The sequence below is a fragment of the Molossus molossus genome, unplaced genomic scaffold (assembly GCF_014108415.1).
Source record: "Molossus molossus isolate mMolMol1 unplaced genomic scaffold, mMolMol1.p scaffold_m16_p_4, whole genome shotgun sequence".
Lineage (NCBI taxonomy): Eukaryota > Metazoa > Chordata > Mammalia > Chiroptera > Molossidae > Molossus > Molossus molossus.
The window spans coordinates 33,493,322-33,514,165 of NW_023425377.1; the positions used below are offsets into that span (position 1 = coordinate 33,493,322).

The 20,844-nt window shown below is 47.2% G+C and overlaps 1 protein-coding gene across 5 annotated transcripts in view; it reads left to right on the forward strand.

The window, feature by feature from the left end:
* The window catches only part of NRG2 (neuregulin 2), a 189,249-nt gene that overhangs the window by 59,343 nt on the left and 109,062 nt on the right, over nucleotides 1–20,844 (forward strand). The gene's annotated exons all lie outside the window — the stretch shown is intronic.

A 20,844-nucleotide genomic window follows, 5' to 3' on the forward strand; every position in this document is an offset into this window, starting at 1 on the left:
TAAGTGTGAGGCATTGACGAGAATGCTGACAAATACGTATTCATTCATTAAGCATCTATCTTGTAGACCCATTGCAATCTAGGCATTTCTGTGTATGTGGGGTGGATATCTTCATGATCCTGGCGGGAGGTGAGGGGGTAGACTTCTGCAGCAGAACTAGTGTCTATTTCTCTTTTTTAGGATTGTCACATGCCAGGAAAACAAATCATTTATGGTAAGAAAGTTTTCAGTATGAGAGGGCAAAGAGTTTAGGCAAGGTGTTCTTTTATTTTTTATTATTGATGTTAGAGAGAGAGAAAGGGAGAGGGAGAGAGAGATAGAAACATCGATGAGAGAGAACATTGATTGGCTGCCTCCTGCATGCCCCCCACTGGGGATTGGGCCCACAACCTGGGCATGTGCCCTGACTGAGAATCGAACTGGCAACCTCCCAGTGCATGGGTTGACGCTCAATCACTGAGCCACACCAGGCAGGCAGGCAAGGTGTTCTTTAAAAAGAAAAACAAGCAAGCTTTCACCTAAGTGTTTGAAACTGTGGGTTCTAGTCACTACCCTATATAAGCTGTTACTAACAGGAGCAAGTCGCATTATTTCTCAGGCTTAGGGAGACTAATCCTTACTCTATTTGACGTTAAGTAATGTCCTAAAGAGATAATGAATTGTGTGTAAGTGAACTCATTAAAAGTACACCAGTGTAGTAAAGGCTATTCTTTTGTCTCCTCTAATAATGAGAGTGAGGGCTGTGGGAATAGAACAACAGAGAACCAGAGGCAATGAGGGCAAGCGCCTGAGGGACGAGAGAAAGCGAGGCTCGGGAACCTCAGGAAGAGTGTGGTAGCAGCCTGGCGTGGAGAAGCCCCGAAGAGCAGCAGCCCCAGGCTGGGCCAGCCTACCCTTCAGGCCGGGCTGTGCACTGGCTCAGTCCTGTCCTGGGGCCCACTCCCAGGCTAAGGCCCCGAGGCCGCCCAAGAAGCAGAGGCCTTTCTCACTGGACACTGGCACCTTGGGGTTCAGTTCTCTGGAAGGCAGTTTTAGTGGCTTGTCTGGTCAAATTCACAGCCACCTTCTCTTTCAGATCTTCAGATAGGCTGGCTCCTGGGCTGTGGGAATGGGGAGGGGAGGGGAGGAGGCCACTCTGACCCATCTGCTTTCCTCCAGCACAGCAACTGTGAGAATCACGAGAGAATGTCTTGTGTGAAATGGATCCTCCTTGTTCATAGGAATGTGCAACCCTCCCCAGTTCACAGGGGCCAGAGAGCAAGGGTCATAAACAGAGGCTGAGGTACTGAGCAGTGTGGGCCAGTTAATCCTCCAGACGTCAGGGCTCTGCCTGGTAGAGATGGGAGCAGGGCTGATAAAGGCTGATGAAGGGGAGTCCTGGCAAGGGGTGAGAGGCAGGGGGAGGGGGAGGCACTGCAGAGATGGTGGTATGCACCCCTGCGAAGGCAGTCTCTGACTGAGGCAAACCATAAAAGTCACTGCTGGGCCAAGCTACTCCTCAGCCAGCCTAGAGTCGCACAAAAAGGGCTGGTTTTCAGAGCCTGACCCCAATCCCTGTCCCTGTGAAAGCAAGGCCCCTTGCAGGGGGATGAGAGGAAGATAGTCCCTGAAAACTGAAAAGAAATCATTCCTGGCATTTACTGAGCCCACCCTGAGCCAGGAGAGACACAGAGCAACCCCAGCAGAGTCCCTACTCTGCTAACTTAAACCTGGTGGTACAGTCCTGATGGGCCCTCTGCTGGTCCACGTGCGGTTCTGTTCTAGTTGGCGATTTGAGGAAAAGCAACTAATGAGCAACGTGAGATGCTATAAACGGCTCGGTCACGTGGGGCCGGCTAGGCGTGCTGTAGGAGTTTCGAAAAGGCAGAGATTGGTGTGGGCTGAAGCGATTAGAACAGGCTTCACAGAGAACAGGACCAGGACCCAGTGTTTGAAGATCTGGATCTATTGTAAAGGAGGAGGGAGGAGGAAAGGCACGAGGTTAGTGAGGATAGGAATACATGGGGACAGACAGCAATGAGCCAGTGCACTGGTACCCAGGATTGTGCAGGGATGCTGGGGACCAGCTGCTGGGGGTGAAAAAGCGGTGGGAGGGCGGGAGGCGGCCAGATTGTGGATTGCTTTGAATTCAGGCAGAGGAGTTTAGTCTTGACTCTATAGGAAATGGAGAGTAGAGAGGACCCCTAGTGTGAGGAAGTGTAGGAAGCCATGCCTTGCTGATTACTCCCACTGAATTAATTCTTTTTTGCACTCACTGAGGCTGTCTAACCCCCTGAGCCATATAAGGCATCTTCTGAGTACTGAGCTATACTACCCAAGCATGCTCCATCGCTGGCACAGTCTTGGGGACAGCAGCGAACCCCTCCTTCTCCAGCAGCACCTCCATTTTTTTTCTTTTTCCCCCACTCCATTCTGTATTCTCTGCATTGATGTCTCCTCTAGGGCGGCAGGCTAGGGCTAGTCAGCTCTGGGGGCAGGGGAGGGCAGACACACTGGGGCTCACTCCGGGCTAGGCTCTGTGCTGGGGCCCAGATGTGTCTGTCTTTGGGCCTCACAGCCTGGTAGCACCAGGTAAAGTACCACACTCAGAGCATGACAGGCAGCTCCCTTCCTGGCAGCCTGGAGCCTCCAGCGCTGAATTGGTCTTCATCACAGCACCCTGGAATCGTGGAGCCCCAGATGGTGTTCTGGGAGTTCTGGGACCCGTCCTTTGGTGACTTTCTTATTCTTAAGGGCCCGGGACAGAAACGGAACTTCAGGCTAGCTCTACACAGCCCGCTGGGTTCCCTCTGGATCAGCACATCTGGTTAGGAGAAGGGGGAAGGCTGCAGAGGCATGCGCGACACTGCCCAGGGTGGTGGGGCTAGGCTCTGTAGGTGCCACAGGAGGGACCTCCACAGCAGGAGGGCAGTGGCTGCTGGGAAGACTGGCCCCCTCCCCCATGGCTGCGAAGGGTGGGTGGGCTCCATTTTCCTGCCAGTGAACTCCAGCCCAAGGTAGAATGGTCCCAGCCCCTCCTGGGAGAAGGGGTGTTGGAGGAGCAGGGAAGGCCAGGGGCAGGGCCCAGTCCGATACGAGCAGCCCTCAGGCTGGTGCTGGGTGTGAGCAGTTGCCATGTGCTCCGCAGCGACTCTCCCTGCCAGGCCTCTGCGCATGTGCAGGGAGCCCAGCCTGAATCCTGCTGGCTGTCCTCTGGGCCCTCATTTCTGGATCAGTCACACCACAGGAAGCCCTTCCTGGGGAGCTACTGTCACTGTTGATGCTTTTGCCAACTCTTCACAGCCAGGGATGCACCCCAGGAGTGCAGGCTTAGTGTCTCTACCCCCCTCCTGTCCCTGCAGAGAAGCATCTACAGAAATCTCTGCACCACCAGGCTCCTTGTAGGAGGTAACCAAGTCAAGAGGTGCAGAGATTTCAGCCATTTGGAAAAGGAAAGTAGGAAGGAGATTCCCCAGGGAAAGGGGCTGCCTGGTGAGCTCAGAAAAGTTTTGGGGGAGGATTTGTAGTGGTAGGAGGAAGGGGAAGGGCAAAAACTTGGAGGGGGGATGGGATCTGTATTGGAGCCAAATGGTTGTGGAGATTGGTGTTAGCATTAGGTGTAGTCCATGTTGTCTGAACAGACAGTTCTCTCCACGGTGGCCTCATCCTTTCGAGATCATTCTTTCCCCACAGAGCTCAGTGGAGTGGGGGTGCTGAAGGGCAGCTGGAGGACTTGGACTCTTCTTGGAAGGTGGATGATCTTCCTGTTCCTCAGCCTTCAAGGACGTCTGCCCAGGAACAGTGGGCATGGAAGTAGGGTGTCTGTGCTGGAGGGAACACACTGGCACCGGCTTGCGCTGGGAGCAGAGCTTGTTTGCTTGTACATTCCTGTGGATCTAAGGGCTTGACTCTGATTTCAAGAATTTCTCTTTATCTTCAGGAAAGCCTTAGAGCTAACAAGGTAGATGCAGTGATGCAGTGGACATTCTGCAGATTAGAGAGAGCAGTCCCCCACATAGCCAGGGCTGATTCTTTCCAGGACAGCTGCTTGGCTTGATCTGAAGCAGGGCCCCCTGGCTTTAACAAATTTCTTAGTTTTCAACAAAGTATTTTCACAGATTTTCCTTTGGTTTAGTTATATAATACTGCATAAAACATTGCCTCATAGCTTCATGGCTTAAAACGACAAACATTCATCTTATAGTTTCTGTGTTTCGAGAATCCAGGTGTGACTTAGCCAGGTGCTTCTGGCTCAGGGTCTCTCATGAAGTGCAGTACAGCTGCCATCCAGGACTGCGTCATCTCAAGAGCCAACTGGGGCTGAAGGATCTGCTTCTTAGCTCATTCATGAGTTGTCAGCAGGCTTCGGAAGGTCTGCACACGAGCCCCTCCACAGGGCTGCCTTACAGCATGGCAGCTAGCTTTCCCCAAGATGAGCCATTCAAGAGGGAAGCCACAATCTTCTGACACTCTAATCTCAGGGTAGAAAATGATGACATCCCATCATTCACCATCGTGTCTTTGTTGGAAGCAAGTCAGTAAGTCACAGCCCTCACCCAAAGGCAGATGATTATACAAGGGCATGAATACCAGGAGACTGGGGTTTGGGGGTCTGCCTTAGCAGCTGCCCACCACATCTCTCATTTCAGCCTCACAGCAACTGTTATGGTCTAGAAGGGAAAACTAGTCCACAGGTAAGGAGGAAAGGGAGCCCTAGAGAGGTGAGGGGCTCTGCTCAGGATCACAGAGATACCAAGTGGTAGATTAGAGTTTGAACCTCGATGTCTGTCTGACCTCAGATTCACTGGTCTTTCTCTGATGCCTTGGTGCCTGTCCAACCTGTGCCTATTGATACCCGTGGTTGGGAGTTAGAGCCAACTTGAGTTGACTGAGTATGAGGGGCTCTGATGCTTGCTTCTTTCTGTCTATTTCTGGACATGGCTCAAAATCATCCTCTTCAAAACAAGGACACCTTCTGTACTCCTTTAAGTTTTTAAAAGAAACCTTTACTTTTAGGCAGTTTAGATTTACAGAAAAATTGTGAAGATAGTCCAGGGGGTTTCTGTATATCCCAACCCAGTTTTCCCTATATATCTTTGTTGTTGTTATTAGTCCTCACCTGAGGATAGCTTTCCATTGATTTTTAGAGAGAGTTGAAAGGAGGGAAGGAGAGAGAGAGAGAGAAACATTGGTGTGAAGAGACACATTGATTGGTTGCCTCCCGCATGACCCTGACCGTGGCTGGGGTTTGAATCTGCAACTCAGGTACCTGACCTTGACCAGAAATCAATCCTGAGACCCTTCGGTCTGCAGGCTGCAACCATTAAGCCAAACCGGCCAGGGAAGTTTTCCCTATTATTAATATCTTCCACTAGTATGGCACATTTATTACAATTAAAGAACCAATATTGAGACTTCCAGTCAAGATGGCGGCGTAGGGAAACGCAGTATCGCGTTCTCCCACAACCACATCCAAGTTACAACAAAACTACAGAACAACCATCATCCAAAACCGCCTGAAATCAAGCTGAATGGAAGTCGTACAACTACGGAATTAAAAAAAAAAAAAAAAAAAAAAAAGCAGCTACATCCAGACCGGTAGGAGGGGCGGCAGCGCAAGGGGTGGTGGCGGCGGTGCGCGCGAGACGGGCTGGTCCCACACCCACGTGTGCCGGATAAAAATCAGGAGGCTCCCGCGGCTGGGAAGGTCCTTCCTGAGGACTGAGGGGTCCCCGTCCCACACCAGGTGCCCCGCTCAGGTTTCCAGTGCCAGGAAGAGAAGTCCCCATCACTTCTGGCTGGAAAAACCAGCGGAAACTGAGGCTCAGGGAGGCTGAAGCGGCTGGAGCCCCAGGCAGCTCCCTAAAGGGCCCGCGCACGGACTTATCGGACTCTCTCCCTCTAAGCTCGGAGGGGAGGCAGCTCGAGGGGCACCAGAGACATACAGGGAAGAACTGAGCTGTTTGGCACTGGAACGAGGGCTGGAGAGGGGGCTTTCTCAGGGACAAACGTGCTGTAAGAGGCCTTTGTTCCTTTGGTGAGCCCTTCCCTGGGCGGCAGACAGTCGCCATATCTGGGACTCCAGCAACCTGGCTCACACTGGTAGCCCCGCCCTGCTGACTCCCTGAGGCCCCGCCCCACCCCACCCAACTTTCAGGCCCACCCAAGCTGTTGCCACTTGCTTAACCATAGGATTGGCCGGTCTTGGATCCTGCTTCAGGTTTTTTCTAAATTCTTTTAAACGAGCAGCATCGGGTCTCAGATATCTCTCATTAAGTAATACACAGAAACAAACACAGGGAGGCAGCCAAAATGAGGATACAAAGAAACAGGTCCCAAATGAAAGAACAGAACAAAACCCCAAGAAAAGAACTAAGCGAAATGGAGATAAGCAACCTAACAGATGCTGAGTTCAAAATACTGCTTATAAGGATGCTCAATGAACTCAGTGAGGGCCTCAAGAGCATAAAAAAGGACCAGTCAGAAATGATCGCTGCACAGTTAGAAATGAAGGAGGCTTTAACTGAAATAAAGAATAATTTACATAGCTTCAATAATAGAGTACGTAAATCCAAGGAGCAAACCATCGATTTGGAATATAAGGAAGCAAAAAACGCCCAATCAGAACAGCAAAAAGAAAAAAGAATCCAAAAAAATGAGGAAAGTGTAAGGAGCCTCTGGGACAACTTCAAGCGTGCCAACATTCGCATCTTGGGGGTGCCGGAAGGAGAAGAGAGAGAACAAGAAATCGAAAACCTGTTTGAAACAATAATGGCAGAAAACTTTCCTAACTTGGTGAAGGAAACAGACATACAAGTCCAGGAAGCACAGAGAGTCCCAAACAAGATGAACCCCAAGAGGCCCACACCAAGACACATCATCATCAAAATGCAAAAGGTTCAAGACAAAGAGAGAATCTTAAAAGCAGCAAGAGAAAGGCAGCTAGTTACCTACAAGGGAGTTCCCATTAGGCTGTCAGCTGATTTCTCAAAAGCAACTTTTCAGGCCAGAAGGGAGTGGCAAGAAATATTCAGAGTGATGAAAACCAAGAACCTACAACCAAAATTACTCTATCCTGCAAAGCTGTCATTTAGAATCGATGGACATATAAAAACTTTCCCAGACAAGAAAAGGTTAAAGGAGTTCATCACTACCAAACCGTTATTATATGAAATGATGAAGGGTCTTTTTAAAGAAAAAGATAAAATGTATGAACAAACAAAATGGCAATGAATACATATCTATCAACAATGGAATCTACAAACAAAATGAACAGGAAGAACAGGAACATTCTCATAGATACAGAGAACATTTTGTTGGTTGCCAGTTGGGAAGGGGGGTGGGGGAATGGGTGAAAAAGGTGAAGGGATTAAGAAGCACAAATTCATTGCTAGACTGACAAACCTCAAAGGGAAAGGGGTTGGGGGTGGGTGGGAAGAAATAAACCAAAGAACTTATATGCATAACCAATGGACACGGACAATAGTTTGGGAAAAGGTGGGAGGGGGGCGGGGGTGGGGAGGAGGGGGTCAATGGGGGGAAAATGTGGAACATCTGTAATACATTTTACATCCAACAATAAAGATGTGGGAAAAAAATAAATAAATAAATAAATAAAACATTCAAAAAAAAAAAACAAAACCCAATATTGACACATTATTATTAACTAAAGTCCATCCTTTATTCAGATTTTCTTATTACCCCTTAGTAATTGAGGCAGGCACTGGGCTATTCATTATTTTGATGAATGCTCAGACCAGTCCTGTAAGGTTGGCACTATTACTATCTCCTTTTTTAACAGAAGAGGTAAACGAGGCACAAAGAGATTAAGTAACTTGGTAAGACCACAGAGGTATGCAGAAGCAAAGTGGGCATCTGAACAGTGGTCTCTCTCACTCCCACATAGTGCTCCTAACCGTGTATGTGTCTCTTCCTCCCTGTCAGCCTGATTCCTGCTTCCAGGGAGGGAATTACTCACGTAAGCACTAACATCTGGCCCTATCCCTAGGGCTTAAGTTTATGGGAAAGATAAGAGGATGCCAGGAGATGGATTATTTTAGTGACCAACTCCTTCAACCTCAGCTTTCTCATCTGTGGGCTGATAGGGTTAGATTGATGACCCCAGGTCTTTTCTGCCTCTGACTTTCTGCAGCCCTATCAGTCTATCCCAAAGCCCATGACCAGAGGATCTCAGGGCTTCTGCTGGGAACACTGGGGAGAAAGTGGGTCCTGCTTACCCAGGCACCAAGCTTCACTGGCCCCTGAGGAATGAATGAGTCTGCAGATGGGTATGATAGATCAGTCATTGTACAGGCTCCAGTCGCCAGGCTGCTCATCAAGGGAGACCCCAAGGCTCTGTGTTGAGCTTATTGCCCTTAACCGGTTCAAGAGCCTTCAGGAATAAGACCTCTAGAGAAGCCTCTCTGAGCAATATTTTTTTCTGAAACATAAAAGAAACCCACTCTTTGAGCACAAGCTCCAAACAGATCATTTGCTTATTCATAAAAGAGTGACCTGTCAGGATCCCCACAGGCAGTGTCCTCACGTGGTGAAGAATCCGGACTTGAGAGTCAAACAGACCCAGCCTACTTCTCACAAGCTGGTGACCTTGGACAAGTCTCTCAACATCTCTGTGTTTCCATTTCAACATCTGTAGGAAAATATAAGCATAGCTACCTCACGGAGTTGTTCTTTGGATTAAATATAATAATGTATATAAAATGCTTAATTAAGCCTATAATAAATTCTTAATAAATAAGTGGTAGTTATATTTAGGATTTGCTTGAATAATAGACCAATTTTAATTCCAGCTCTAAAAATTATTCTTTTTCTTGACTCTGAGAGCTATTGCCCTATTGGAGTTCCAAGTGGCTAGAAAGCACCAGTTGCTAAGAAGCAGTTCAGCCCTGGGCTACAGAGGACTTTACTTTCATGTACTGGGGTGGGTGTGGATGGGGGTCTTCCTCCTCCAGCTGCAAAGGAAGCCTGCAGCCTTGGCAAGACAGGCCCAGCCCAGCCCTGACTGCCCAGCCAGCCTGCCTTGGTGCTGCCTGACATTACCCAGATGGTCCATGGGCTTTGGAGGGCCACCTCCCCTGTGTAAGGAGGTGAACAGGACTGTCCACAGGGTCCCTCCTGCAGGGTGCCTTCCAGTCCTGGCACCTGGCTTTGTGTCAACCCCTCTGGCTCTCCACAGAGAGGCTTGAGTGCTGTGTATCTGCCTGGGGTCCTGGACACCACGCTCAGGGAGGGGAGTGAGAGCAGCTCTCCCTCGGGCAGCACCCAGGCGAGCGTGGGACGAGAGGCCCAGCTGGGCTGACTCTAGCAGAAGGTCCCATCCGTGTCTCTCAGGCCCGAGCAACTAGCAGAATAGGGACAGAGGGATCTCACTATGAGTTCTTGCAGTGCTAGGAACGGTGTTTAGACCAGGTCTTTTTTTTTTTTTTAATCAGAAGGCACAGCATTGAAGAGGCTGGACTTGATTTTGATCCCAAGTTCATTGCTTCCTAGGGTTAGAATTGGCTGAGTGATTCCACAAGACTTAAGGGGGAGGTACAAGAAGATAACTGTATTAATGAGGGTAGCCTGGACATACCCATGTAGTGCACATGACAAGTAGATGTTTGTAATACACGTGTGAGGTGCTTGCGTATTAGCATTCAAGAACCTTTTTTCCAGAGGCAGGTTGGTGTCCAGCCACATAGGAAGCCCATGACCCACGTACAGACCAGGAAATGAATTTTCCACATCCAAGGAACATTTGTCACATCTAAGAGTCCTTCTGTGGGTCCGTCCCCCTCTGGGTTCAGGAAGGAAGCCACCTGGGTCTGTGGCCTGATAGCAGAGGCCCTCTAAGTGCAGGAGCCCTGGCCAGGACCAGGGCCTGTTTGGAGAGCTGCTGTCCCCAGCCTTGGTGCTGAGAATGGTTGGCCCTGACGTTGGGGTGAGGATTAGGCCATTTCTGAGGCTTGTATCCTGTGTAGAGAAGGACAGTGAGGGATGGTAACAGTGGAGGAAGAAAAGAGGCTGAATTTTAAAATATTTAATCTAGGCTCTGACTGGCAGAAAAAAACTATTGGTAAATATTCTACTAAAAATATTTCATTATGACCCTAGCTGAGTGTGTGATTGTCTTGCTACTGGCTCCAGCCTTTCAGGGAGCCCTGATCTCTGTTACCCCACCTCTCGCTATTTTATGGTCTAGGTGGCCTCTCATGATGCTCGGATTCCTGTGCTGCCAACTTAACCCAAATTCCTTCTTTGCTGGCCCAGGGCCTTCTTCCCTTATCCTGGCTCAAAGTGACCCATTTGGTTTATGCATTTTGGAGTACCCTGCTGCCTTCCAAGGCTGAGGACATCCCATTTTACCAGGGACAGAGATGCTCCCTTTGGGGATAAAAGATGTGGAAGAGGAAAGGGGGGAAAGCTGGAGTCCTTGTCGTTTAAAGTCTTTTATGGCAGTTTTCTTGGTGAGGAGCAGGAACCGAGTGAGGAACTGGAATGGCACGTTCAGGGTGGGGGTATAGATTTCTAACCATGCATGGACATTCTTCTTAATCAAGCCTTTTTTTTTTTTTTTTAAATCCTCATCTGAGGACATTTTTTTCCATTTTTTGTACAGACAGAGTGGGAGGGAGAAAGAGGAAGAGAGAGAGAGAGAAACATCGATGTGAAAGGGACACATCGAGTGGCTGCCACCCGCACGACCAACCAGGGCCGGGGACAAACCGCAACCGAGGTACATGCCCCTAGCGGGAACCGAACCCGGGCCTCTCCGGACCGCAGGTGGACGCTCTAACCGCTGAGCCAAACCGGCCAGGGCTTAATCAAGCCTTTTCATCCCCCAGACCAAACAGGGCCAGGAGGACTGGATATCTAGGAGTTGCCTGTGGCTCCTAATTTTTCTTTTATATTTTTCATTTAAACATTATCCAAGAAGTGCTTAGTATAGAAAAATTAGAAAATGTGGGGGAAGGAAGGAAGGAAGGAAGGAAGGAAGGAAGGAAGGAAGGAAGGAAGGAAGGAAGGAAGGAAGGAAGGAAGGAAGGGAAGGGAAAGGAAAGGAAAGGAAAGGAAAGAAGGAGGGAAGGGACATTTTATCACTCAGCCACAAAATGTAAACATTTTGGAGTAAATTCCTCCAGATCCTTTGCTATGTATAAAAAAATTGTTTTAAAAATAGGACAAAATACTATATTTATGGTCTCATCCCCCCCCCTTTTCATTTAAAAGTATATCAGAAATATCTTGTTGTGGCAATAGTTGCATTTCTATGCCATCATTTTATTTTTTATAATTTATTTTTAATTACAGTTGACATACAAACGATGCCATCATTTAAAAAGTCCACATGATATTTTATTTTAGAACTACAACTCTAGTTTATTTGATCAACTATTTATTAGAAATTTAGTTTGTTTTCAATCTTTTGTCATGCCAGTTGTGCTTCTAAATAAAGTTATTCGTATGTTCTTACTTTCTTAGGATGAATTCCCAGATGGAATTGTAGGGACTAAAGATATGTACATTTTAAGGCTTTTGATACCTATTGCTAAATTATGATTCAGAAAGATGGTATCAGCTGACACTTTGCCACCAGTATTCGAGTACCCATGTCTGCACACCTTCACCACGGTTCCTTTCCACCTTTACAAGTCTGATACACAAAATGTTTTCATTTTAATTTACTTTGATTACTATTTAAGCTGAATATTTTAATATTTATTAACATTTTGTGTTTCTTTTATGTCTTTATCTATTTTTCTATTGTGGTATTTATCTTTTTCATTTTGATTTACAAGGTTCTTTTTTACATCAAGAGTATTCACCTTTATTTTGTTTGATAAATGTTGCATATAGTTTTTCCAGTTTATTACTTGCCTTTAGTTTTGTGACATTCTTTGATACAGAATATTTATACCTTTTACTGTAGCCAACATATCAATATTTTAATTTTTTTTTCTTTATTGATTTTAGAGAGAGAGGAAGGGAGAGAGAGAAAGAGAAACATTGATGAGAAAGAACATTGATTGGCATGCCCCCCCACTGGGGATTTGGCTCACAACCTGGGCATGTGCCCTGACCGGGAATTGAACCAGTGACCTCTTGGTGCGTAGGACAACATTCAACCAACTAAGCCACACTGGCAGGACTAAAAATATAGTTAACTTCTTATCCCAGCACCATTATTGGACAACTGATTCCTTCTCTCTTAATGTAAAATTAGAAAATGAATATATTTGTAAACATTATTTTAAAAATTATAAAATAAACACATCTTATGTATATTTATACTGTTACATTTTATATAAGTACTGGCATCCTTAATGAAGACTTTGTTAGACACTTGCAGTTGCTTCTTGCCTTTATAATAAGTTCTGTTGATCAATCTATTCAGGTGTCTGGTTCACAGTTTATAAATTATTATAGCCTTATAGTACATTTTAATATTGATAGTGCAAGTTCCCTTTTTTGTTTGTTTATTTTTTCTTATCAGTATTTTCCTTTGCTATATTCATACATTTTTTTTCTTTCTGATCCCTTTGAGAATCAATTTTGCCCTTGGGCTTTTGATTGGAGTGGTGTTAAATTTAGAGATTAACTCAGGAAGAGATACATTCTGCAGTGCTACTGTTTCCTATCAATTTGTGTCTTTTTGTTTGTTTCCTTTAGTAGAGTTAGAGCCTGGTTTTATTGGTAGAGTCTATACATTTCTTACTAACTTTGTTCTTATCACTTTATGTTTTATTGTCATTGTTAATGGAATGTTTTTGTTGTTGTTGTTGTATTTTCTCATTGTGTATTGATCATATACATGACAGCTCTTGATTTGTACACAATTGATTTTCTAACTGGAAGGGAAACATGCTATCTTCTGGTTTTTCCTATGGTGGGTTTGTGCCAAAGGTGTGTTTGACCTAATCTGAGGCTATTTAATGTCCTCCTGGATCTGGGCTGTGGCTCCTCTGTCATTCCTGAGGTTGTAGCGTGGGGTTTGGGGAAAGAATGGCAGGCACAGCCGGCTCCTTATCAGATGCCTTTTAAGAATGAATGTGTTATGGAACAGATGCCCACCTAGTTCTTGCCCTCCTCCAGCTCCAGCCATTTGGACACCAGGGCAGTAGTGGCTTACTATCTAGTGAAAAATAGATGTATGCGTCAAAGCTGAGGCAGGCAAAGAGATCACGGATGAGATAGAGTTAGATTAAATTTGGTGCCAATCCTGGGAGCTCTCAGAAAACCTTAAGGATCATATATTTTTGTAATTGATTTTTTTAGATAGGAAGGGAGAGGGTGAGAGAGATAGAAACATTGATGAGAGAGAAACATCATTTGGCTGCCTCCTGCACACCCCATACTGGCGATCAAGCCAAGAACCTGGGCATGTGCCCTGACCGGGAATCAAACCAGCGACCTCTCAGTGCATGGTACTCAGTCCACTGAGCCACACCATCCGAGCACCTTAAGGGTCTTTAAATGCCATATCCATGGCATCTGGAGTGGCTGAAAACATCTGAGGGGGTCCTTATTGTGGTCCAGAGGCAGGGCTGGGTCAACGTCTTTTCTCCCCGTGTTAGAGAAACTGGGGTCAGGCAAATCAAATGGACTCCAGGATGGGCGTGTTGCAGCTGTGTACTCCTTCTAAGAAGGATGGAGATTCATGAGCTTGCTTTCTTTCCTTTTAAATTTGTCTTTAATATTGAAAGTATTACAGATGTCCCCCTCTTTTTTCTCCCTGACCTCCCTCCTCCCCACATCCGACCCCCCTTCACTGCATTGTTGTCTGTGTCCATGAGTTATGCATATAAACATATAAGTTCTTCCTCTCTTCTCATCCACGCCCTTCCCTGTGAGATCCATTAGTCTGTTTCATGTTTCCATGTCTCTGGATCTATTTTGTTCATTAGTTTATTTTGTTCTTTAGAGTCCACATATAAGTAAGATTGTGTGATCATTGTCTTTCTCTGACTAGCTTATTTCGCTTAGCATAATACTCTCCATGCTGTCTCATGGGGTAAGAGGTCCTCCTTTTTTACAGCTGCATAATATTCCATCATGTACATGTACCACAGCTTTTTTATCCACTTATCTGCTGATGGGTACTTGAGCTGTTTCTAGATCTTAGTTATTGTAAATAGCACTGTTATGAAATTCAAAATTCAAGGGGGAAAAAAGAAAAACTGGTTACAAAGACTGGCTTCATTCTTAAGTCTGAAGCAAACATATTTGGGAAGATTTGGTGGATACTGCAGATTAAGGTTTTACACATTCTGCTTTGGTTGAAAGTACAGATTAACACTGCCATTTCTCTCTTGAGTTTTTGTACTTGGGGTTATTCCCCAGTGATGAAACACTTCATTCTCCTACTTTCCCACTGCTTCCTGCCACAGTCACCCCCCTCTCCCTTGCTTTCTGGTCTTTCCTACACAGATTGCATGCTGAGGTAGAAGGTGGCCCCAGAAGTCCCCTGAGAAGATAAGCCCAGTAGGGGGACATAGGGCTCAAATTGTTAGGGAAGGACGTGGAGGGGGAGGGGAAGGAGTGGGGAGAGCATGGCCGTGGACATGAGGGTGGGAGTGGAACTTAGAACCCTGTGGTCAATCTTATTCAGGGCACAGCCCAAATAAGCCTTGCCTGCGTTTTCTGGTGCCTCACTCTCAGTGTCCCTCCAGTGGAGGTGGGGACATTATTCTAGTCCTGGTGGTCCTTGTTATATAGAGTTGTATCAACCTGTCCTAAAGGTCCGGCCATGTGCTCAGACCTTATCCCGAGCTCAACCCAAATCATTTCCTCTACTCCCTTCCATTTGCCATTAGAACCCAGTGGTAATCCATGTTTTCTAAGTCTTCCAAAGACAAAAACACCACAGCCTTGGTTGGTATTTTCCTCCAGTTTACAGCTGGTCTAACTTCTTGCAACATCAGACTGTTATCCTGTGGCATGACTTGGAGAATGTGGAGAACAGTCAGATACCCTCTCTTTCTGTAGAGTCTTTTAGGGACTTAGTAAGGCTGTCTTTGAACTTTTGCCAGCACAGTTAAATAAAATTCATACTTGTGAAGTGAGTAAAGCGAGGGGTACAATGCCTGGCACAGAGTAAAATCATGTCATTTGCTTTTATTGTTATTATTTATATTATTATTCATAGATCATGATAGCAATCCAGTTTTCAAGTTCATATGTTGATTGGAGGTAGAATTGTTCCAATAGGATAGAAAAGGCACATATTTCTCTTGCCCTTCCTGTTTGAGAGGTTAATGTAATATAAGCTAAAGGTCATCGTATATTTTTGGGGGTGGGTCTAGAGCAGTGGTTCTCAACCTTCCTAATGCCGTGACCCTTTAATACAGTTCCTCATGTTGTGTGTGGGCGTATCTGCATGTGGGCGGACCCGCCTGGAGACGGATAGAGGAGCGGGGTCTCGGTTCCTAAGACTATTGGAAATATGTATTTTCCGATGGTCTTAGGTGACCCTGTGGAAGTGTCATTCGACCCCCAAAGGGCTTGCGACCCACAGGTTGAGAACCGCTGCTCTAGAGGCTCACTACCCCACTAAACTCTAAAATCTTTGAGGGCAATTGTATCTTATTCACCTCTGAAATCTCCAGTGCCTAATAGAAGCTGGATTCAGTACATTTTTGTCATGAAAGGTAGGGGGAGAGGAATAAGCTGGTGTGGCATCTCATCTTTGGGAAGAACTTGAACATCTCTGCCAAATAGTAGTCCTGCCTTCCTATTGCCTGATACCTCCTTCCTTTCGAAAGTTGCCAGTGGAGCCAGCTCTTATTAGTAGAGATGTTCTTTCATTGAGGCAGAGTCTGCTTTCCCTCAAATTCTGTGTGTTAGGGTTAAATTAGAATGGTGCTCTCCCAGCTCTGCTCAGGACTAGAGTCTGCTCCCTGGGTCAGAAGACATGGCCTCTGGGCCTCTGCTTTAGCTATTTCTCCTCCTTCTACCCCTTCTAGGCCAGCAGCCTGTGCTAATCATTTGCCACGACCCTGGGGTTGAATAGCATAATGACCAAGGCTGCAGACTGCAGGGCCAGATTGCCTGGGTTTGCATCTTGACCCGGCCAGGTAGTCACCTAACCTCTCTCTGTTTCCGTTTCCTCATTTGCACAGTGGGGTTAATACTCCATACCTCATAGGGGCTTAAATGAGTTAGTTCATATAAAGCACTGAGTCCTGGGCCTTCCATGTAGTGAGTACTTAATAAGTGTTAGCTGTTGTTATCATTATTAAGATTATAGCTCTTCTTGTTCATGCTGTAGAGAGAATTTTGTATAAAATTCTGCCTTAGCCCTGCCCAGTGTTCTGTGTGTACTTATTGGTGTCTTTGTCATTCACCAGACCGTGAGTGGGAAGTATCATTTCTTCTTATTTATTTTTTTTATCCTCACCCGAGGACATTTTTCCATTTTTTGTTCAGGTAGAGTGGGAGGGAGAGAGAGGAACAGAGAGAGAGAGAGAGAAACATCGACGTGAAAGGAACACATCAAGTGGCTGCCACCCGCATGACTGACCAGAGCCGGGGACAAACTGCAACTGAGGTACATGCCCTTAGCGGGATCCGAACCCAGGTCTCTCAGGACCGCAGGCCGACACTCTAACCACTGAGCCAAACCAGCCAGAGCTCTTATTAATTTTTGTTGCCACAGTGCCTGGCATATACAGACAGTCCCCGACTTACAGTGGTTTGACTTACAATTTTTCTATTGCATTATGGTGCAAAGTGATATGCATAATAAACTAATGAGATATTTAACACTTTATTATAACATAGTCTTTGTGTTAGATGTTTTTGCCCAACTGTAGGCTAATGTAACTGTTCTGAGAACGTCTAAGCTATGATGTTCGGTAGGTTAGGTGTATTAAATGCAGTTTCAACTTATGTTGGGCTTATTGGGATGTAATCCCATTATAAGTCAAGGAGCATCTGTATTAGGTGCTAGAGGAATGTTTGTTTAACAAAGGAAAAGCTCTGGGTTTGTATTTAAGCTCTGACATTTACCAGCTATGAAACTTTTGACAAGTCATTTAACTCCTTGGAGATCGAATGTTTTCATGTATAAGGTGGGAAGAATAATACATATGTCTGCAGGTTTCACAAGATTAAGGGAGATGATATATGTGAAAGTTTTTGGTAAAGAGGGAAATCCTAGGGGGAAAAGCCTTACTCGGTAAGGACAACAGAGCTTAAGCTCCCTGGCGGCTGTGATCCAGTCTTGTAACTTTTATTTCCCTTTAAAATCTCCAGAATATCTTATATATAGTAAGAGCTTCTAAGTATTTGATTGGATAGATGAATGGGTGGTTGGATGGATGAATTAACAGAATTGAATAATTGAGCATGTATAATTGTATTGTCTAATTTTTGTTCCCCTCCAAACGACTGTGAGTCCTTAGGACAGGATCATGTCCTAGAAGGCTACAACCTTCATACTCCAGGCTGGGACAGCAGGTTGTCAAATTCTGGTGCTCAGCAGCTGGGGTTGATTACTGAGCACCCAGCTTTCCACCAGGTGGCAGGGCACTACCTGTCTGAGCCTTGTCTGGAGCACCTTCCTTGTCTCTCCACCAGGTGGCGGGGCAGGCTGCGTGTTCACTCCTGGGCTGCCCTCTGGAAGGAGGCCCCTCTTCCTGGGCTAAGGTTACCAGGAGAGCCTAACCAGGTGCTCCCTAGAAGTTGGCCTCCCTCCCATTTAGGGCCAGCTGGTGTCTCTGCTGCCCTGTGGGCGCTATGGAGCGGACTCTTGGAGGCGTTGAAGCTTGTTAGAGAATTTACCATGCTGCTCATCAGAGTGGTGTCTAGAACACAGCCTAATGGGAGCAGGCCCTCAGTGCAGCTGACCTATGCTCCAGCTCGGGGCTGCCACCCCTGCCCTTTTCAGCCTTCCTTCCTCTTTCCCAAACCCCCAGGTCTTGGAGGGAAGCTGCTGCCCACCCCACTTAGCGCCCATCTCCAGGTTCCTCCCTTCACACAGCTGGGATAAAGACCCGTCCAGGGGCTAGCTGGCAGAGGTCTGCGGGCCTCTTCTCTGGGAGGAGGTTGTTCAAGTCCCAGGCTGCACCTCACTCTTGGGGCTCCCGGCTCCCTTGACCAGGCCCTCTCAGCTCAGGGCCCAGACCCCCCGAGCCCACCGTCCCCCTTTTAAGTGTATTCTGTATCGACAGGTGCTTCTTCTAGCTTACTGCTTCCACATCCTTCTTTTAACACTTTCTTGGACAGTCTGATAACCATGGTCATTCTGGGCCCAGCCTTGGTATTTCGTCGAGGTAGGGACTACCAGAGGGCGGGAAAGGCCCAGAAGGAAGCTCTCAGTCTACTAGGAAAGTAGGAGCTATTCCCCTCAGAGGCCTTAGGGGTCATCACAGCCTCCTCTCTACTGGTTCCAACCACTGGAAGGAGCTGCGTGACTACATAGTCCTGTTCTCTTTTTATGGTAAAGAAATTGAGGCTTTGGCTTGAAAATTTCCAAAACTACCTAACAGGTTGGTGGCTGATCTCTGACTGGGGTTCAGCCCTCCTACAGCTCTGATGAGGCCTTGCTTCCGAAGCACCTTCAGTTTCCAGCCTCTCCTTACAGGTGTCTCTGCTTCTCTTCACACCTGGTCACTGGCAGTCTTCCCCACCTACCACGTGCATGCAGCAGCATTTTTTGGCCAGCTCTCCTCCTCTGGCCTGGTGGGAGGGCACGTTTTGGTTACCTATAGAAGGAGGACAAGGGGACTTGTTCTTCAGTAGGGAGACCCTCTTGAGGAGAGGTGTGTCCTGTGACCTGTGTCCTGAGAGCACCTGAATGGGTTTTCCATCCCTCTGCCCAAGAGGAATACTTCCTGGGCGCCTCCATTGTGCCCAGGGCTGAGCAGATATGAGATGGTCCCTGAAGGTACTTGGGATCTAGAGAGGAAGTTGACTATAATAAGTACCTTCTGTGACTCCATGGTCCTCGGCCCCACCATCTTTCTTGCTCCTCTCGTCACTCCCACTCACCCTAGCCCTATGGGTGGTGCAGATGGAGGCCCCTCACACACGGTTCCCACAAGACCGGCATCTCAGGTCTCCTGCCATCCCCCCGGGGGGAACCTCCCAAAGCAAGGGGCATCTATTGGCTGGAGCCACTGGGGAAGCCTGGGCACCCTGCACGACCCCATTTCCTCCCAGGCCTTCTGGGCAGCTCTCATACTCTCCCACCCATCGGTTCGGGATGGAGGACGGCCACTTGCCCTCTGCCTGGCAGGTGTGCTCTGAGCTTCCTCTTCTGAGTACTTAGGGAATTTCTAAGTCACAAGCATAGATTATTTTACTTTTCTGCTTACAGCCCTTCGGTGGCTCTCCCCACTGTGTTCCAGGCCTCCAGGGCCTCACGCCTACCTTTTTAGCCCTCACCGTCCCTGGCTACCCTGAACTCCCCTTCTCTCCTTGTTCAATGCACACACTCTCTTACCCACAGACTCTTGTATGTACTGATCTCTTTTTATGAAACCCTCTTTTTCTAATTCATACCACTCTTTAGAGCTTATCTTAGCTGTCCCTTTTTCTGGAAAACTTCCAGCTCCCCAGAGCTGGCCTGGGTCCTCTGTTCTCATCTCTCTGATGTCACTTGTCAGATAGTTATAGTCATTTTCTCCCTGATATGCCTTCCTTACCAAAGTGCTGTCTCCTTAAGAGAAGGGGCCAGGTTTGGGGGGTTTTATTTTTTGTCTTAATTTCATGGAGGTATCCTCAGCTCCCACTGTCACATAATAGGTGCTGAGGATAGATTTGTGGGCTGTGGTATGAGCTGATGGGTGGATGTGAGCAGGTGAGCCTCCCTGGGAGAACTTCCTGCTGATCTGGATTCTCTTGGCCTCTAGGGACTGTAGTCTGTGTTTCTGGGCATTAGAGCTCAGTGTGCAGAAGTTCTGTGGGTAGAGATCACTCATTCATACATTTTTTTTTCTTGATTGATTTTAGAGAGAGGAGAGAGAAATAGAAATATCGATGAGAGAGAACATCGATTGGCTCCTCCTGCATGCCTCCCATAGGGGATCGGGCCCACAACCTGGGCATGTGCCCTGACTGGGAATCGAACCAGTAACCTTAGTGCATGGGTTGCCGCTCAACCAGTGAGCCACACTGGCCGGGCACTCATTCATACATTTAAAAATATTACTGAATCCAGTAAATAAGACAGACATGGTCCCTAAACTCATGGAGCTTACATCCTTGTGGAGGGACCAAGTAACAAATAAGCAAATATGAAAATAACACAAGTACATATTTGATAAGTCCTACGAAGGAAACGTCTAGGCTGACTCCAGTTAACAGGAGGGACCATGCCCACAGCCCTCTCGCCCCTGTGGCCAGCATACCTCTTCCTCTGCACAGGCCTCGAGCCCCCAGTCACATCTGCTGGGTTTACCTCGGAGTCACATTCTGACCTCAGCAAGAGTTGTACTGATGAGCACTCCAGGGAGCTTTCCTCTGAGCTCTGACTGTGCCTGGGGTGATGGGCTCTCCAGGGTGGGAAGGAGGTGTCTGGGCAGCAAGGATGCCCCTGGCTTTGCTGGCTGGGGAGGCCTGCAGGAGGGCCTGGATTCATCAGCAGAAATGGAATTTTTCTGTTCGGAGTCAGGTGAGTGAGCTGTTTGGTCCCTGGTTACATACTGGAGCACCGGCAGAAACTGGCATGAGGTGGCGTGAAAACCATAGCCTCCTGGTGGCACATGGAGCTGCTGCCACTGGCCCTGTCCAGGAGGACCGGTTCACTCACTGCTCCTGGGCCTGACCGAAGGCTGGGCACACAGTATCTCCAGCTGTATTGGCAGCTAAGTGGTACGGGCCGTTTTCTGAACAGCTGTTTGCCTTCTGGGAAACTCACGG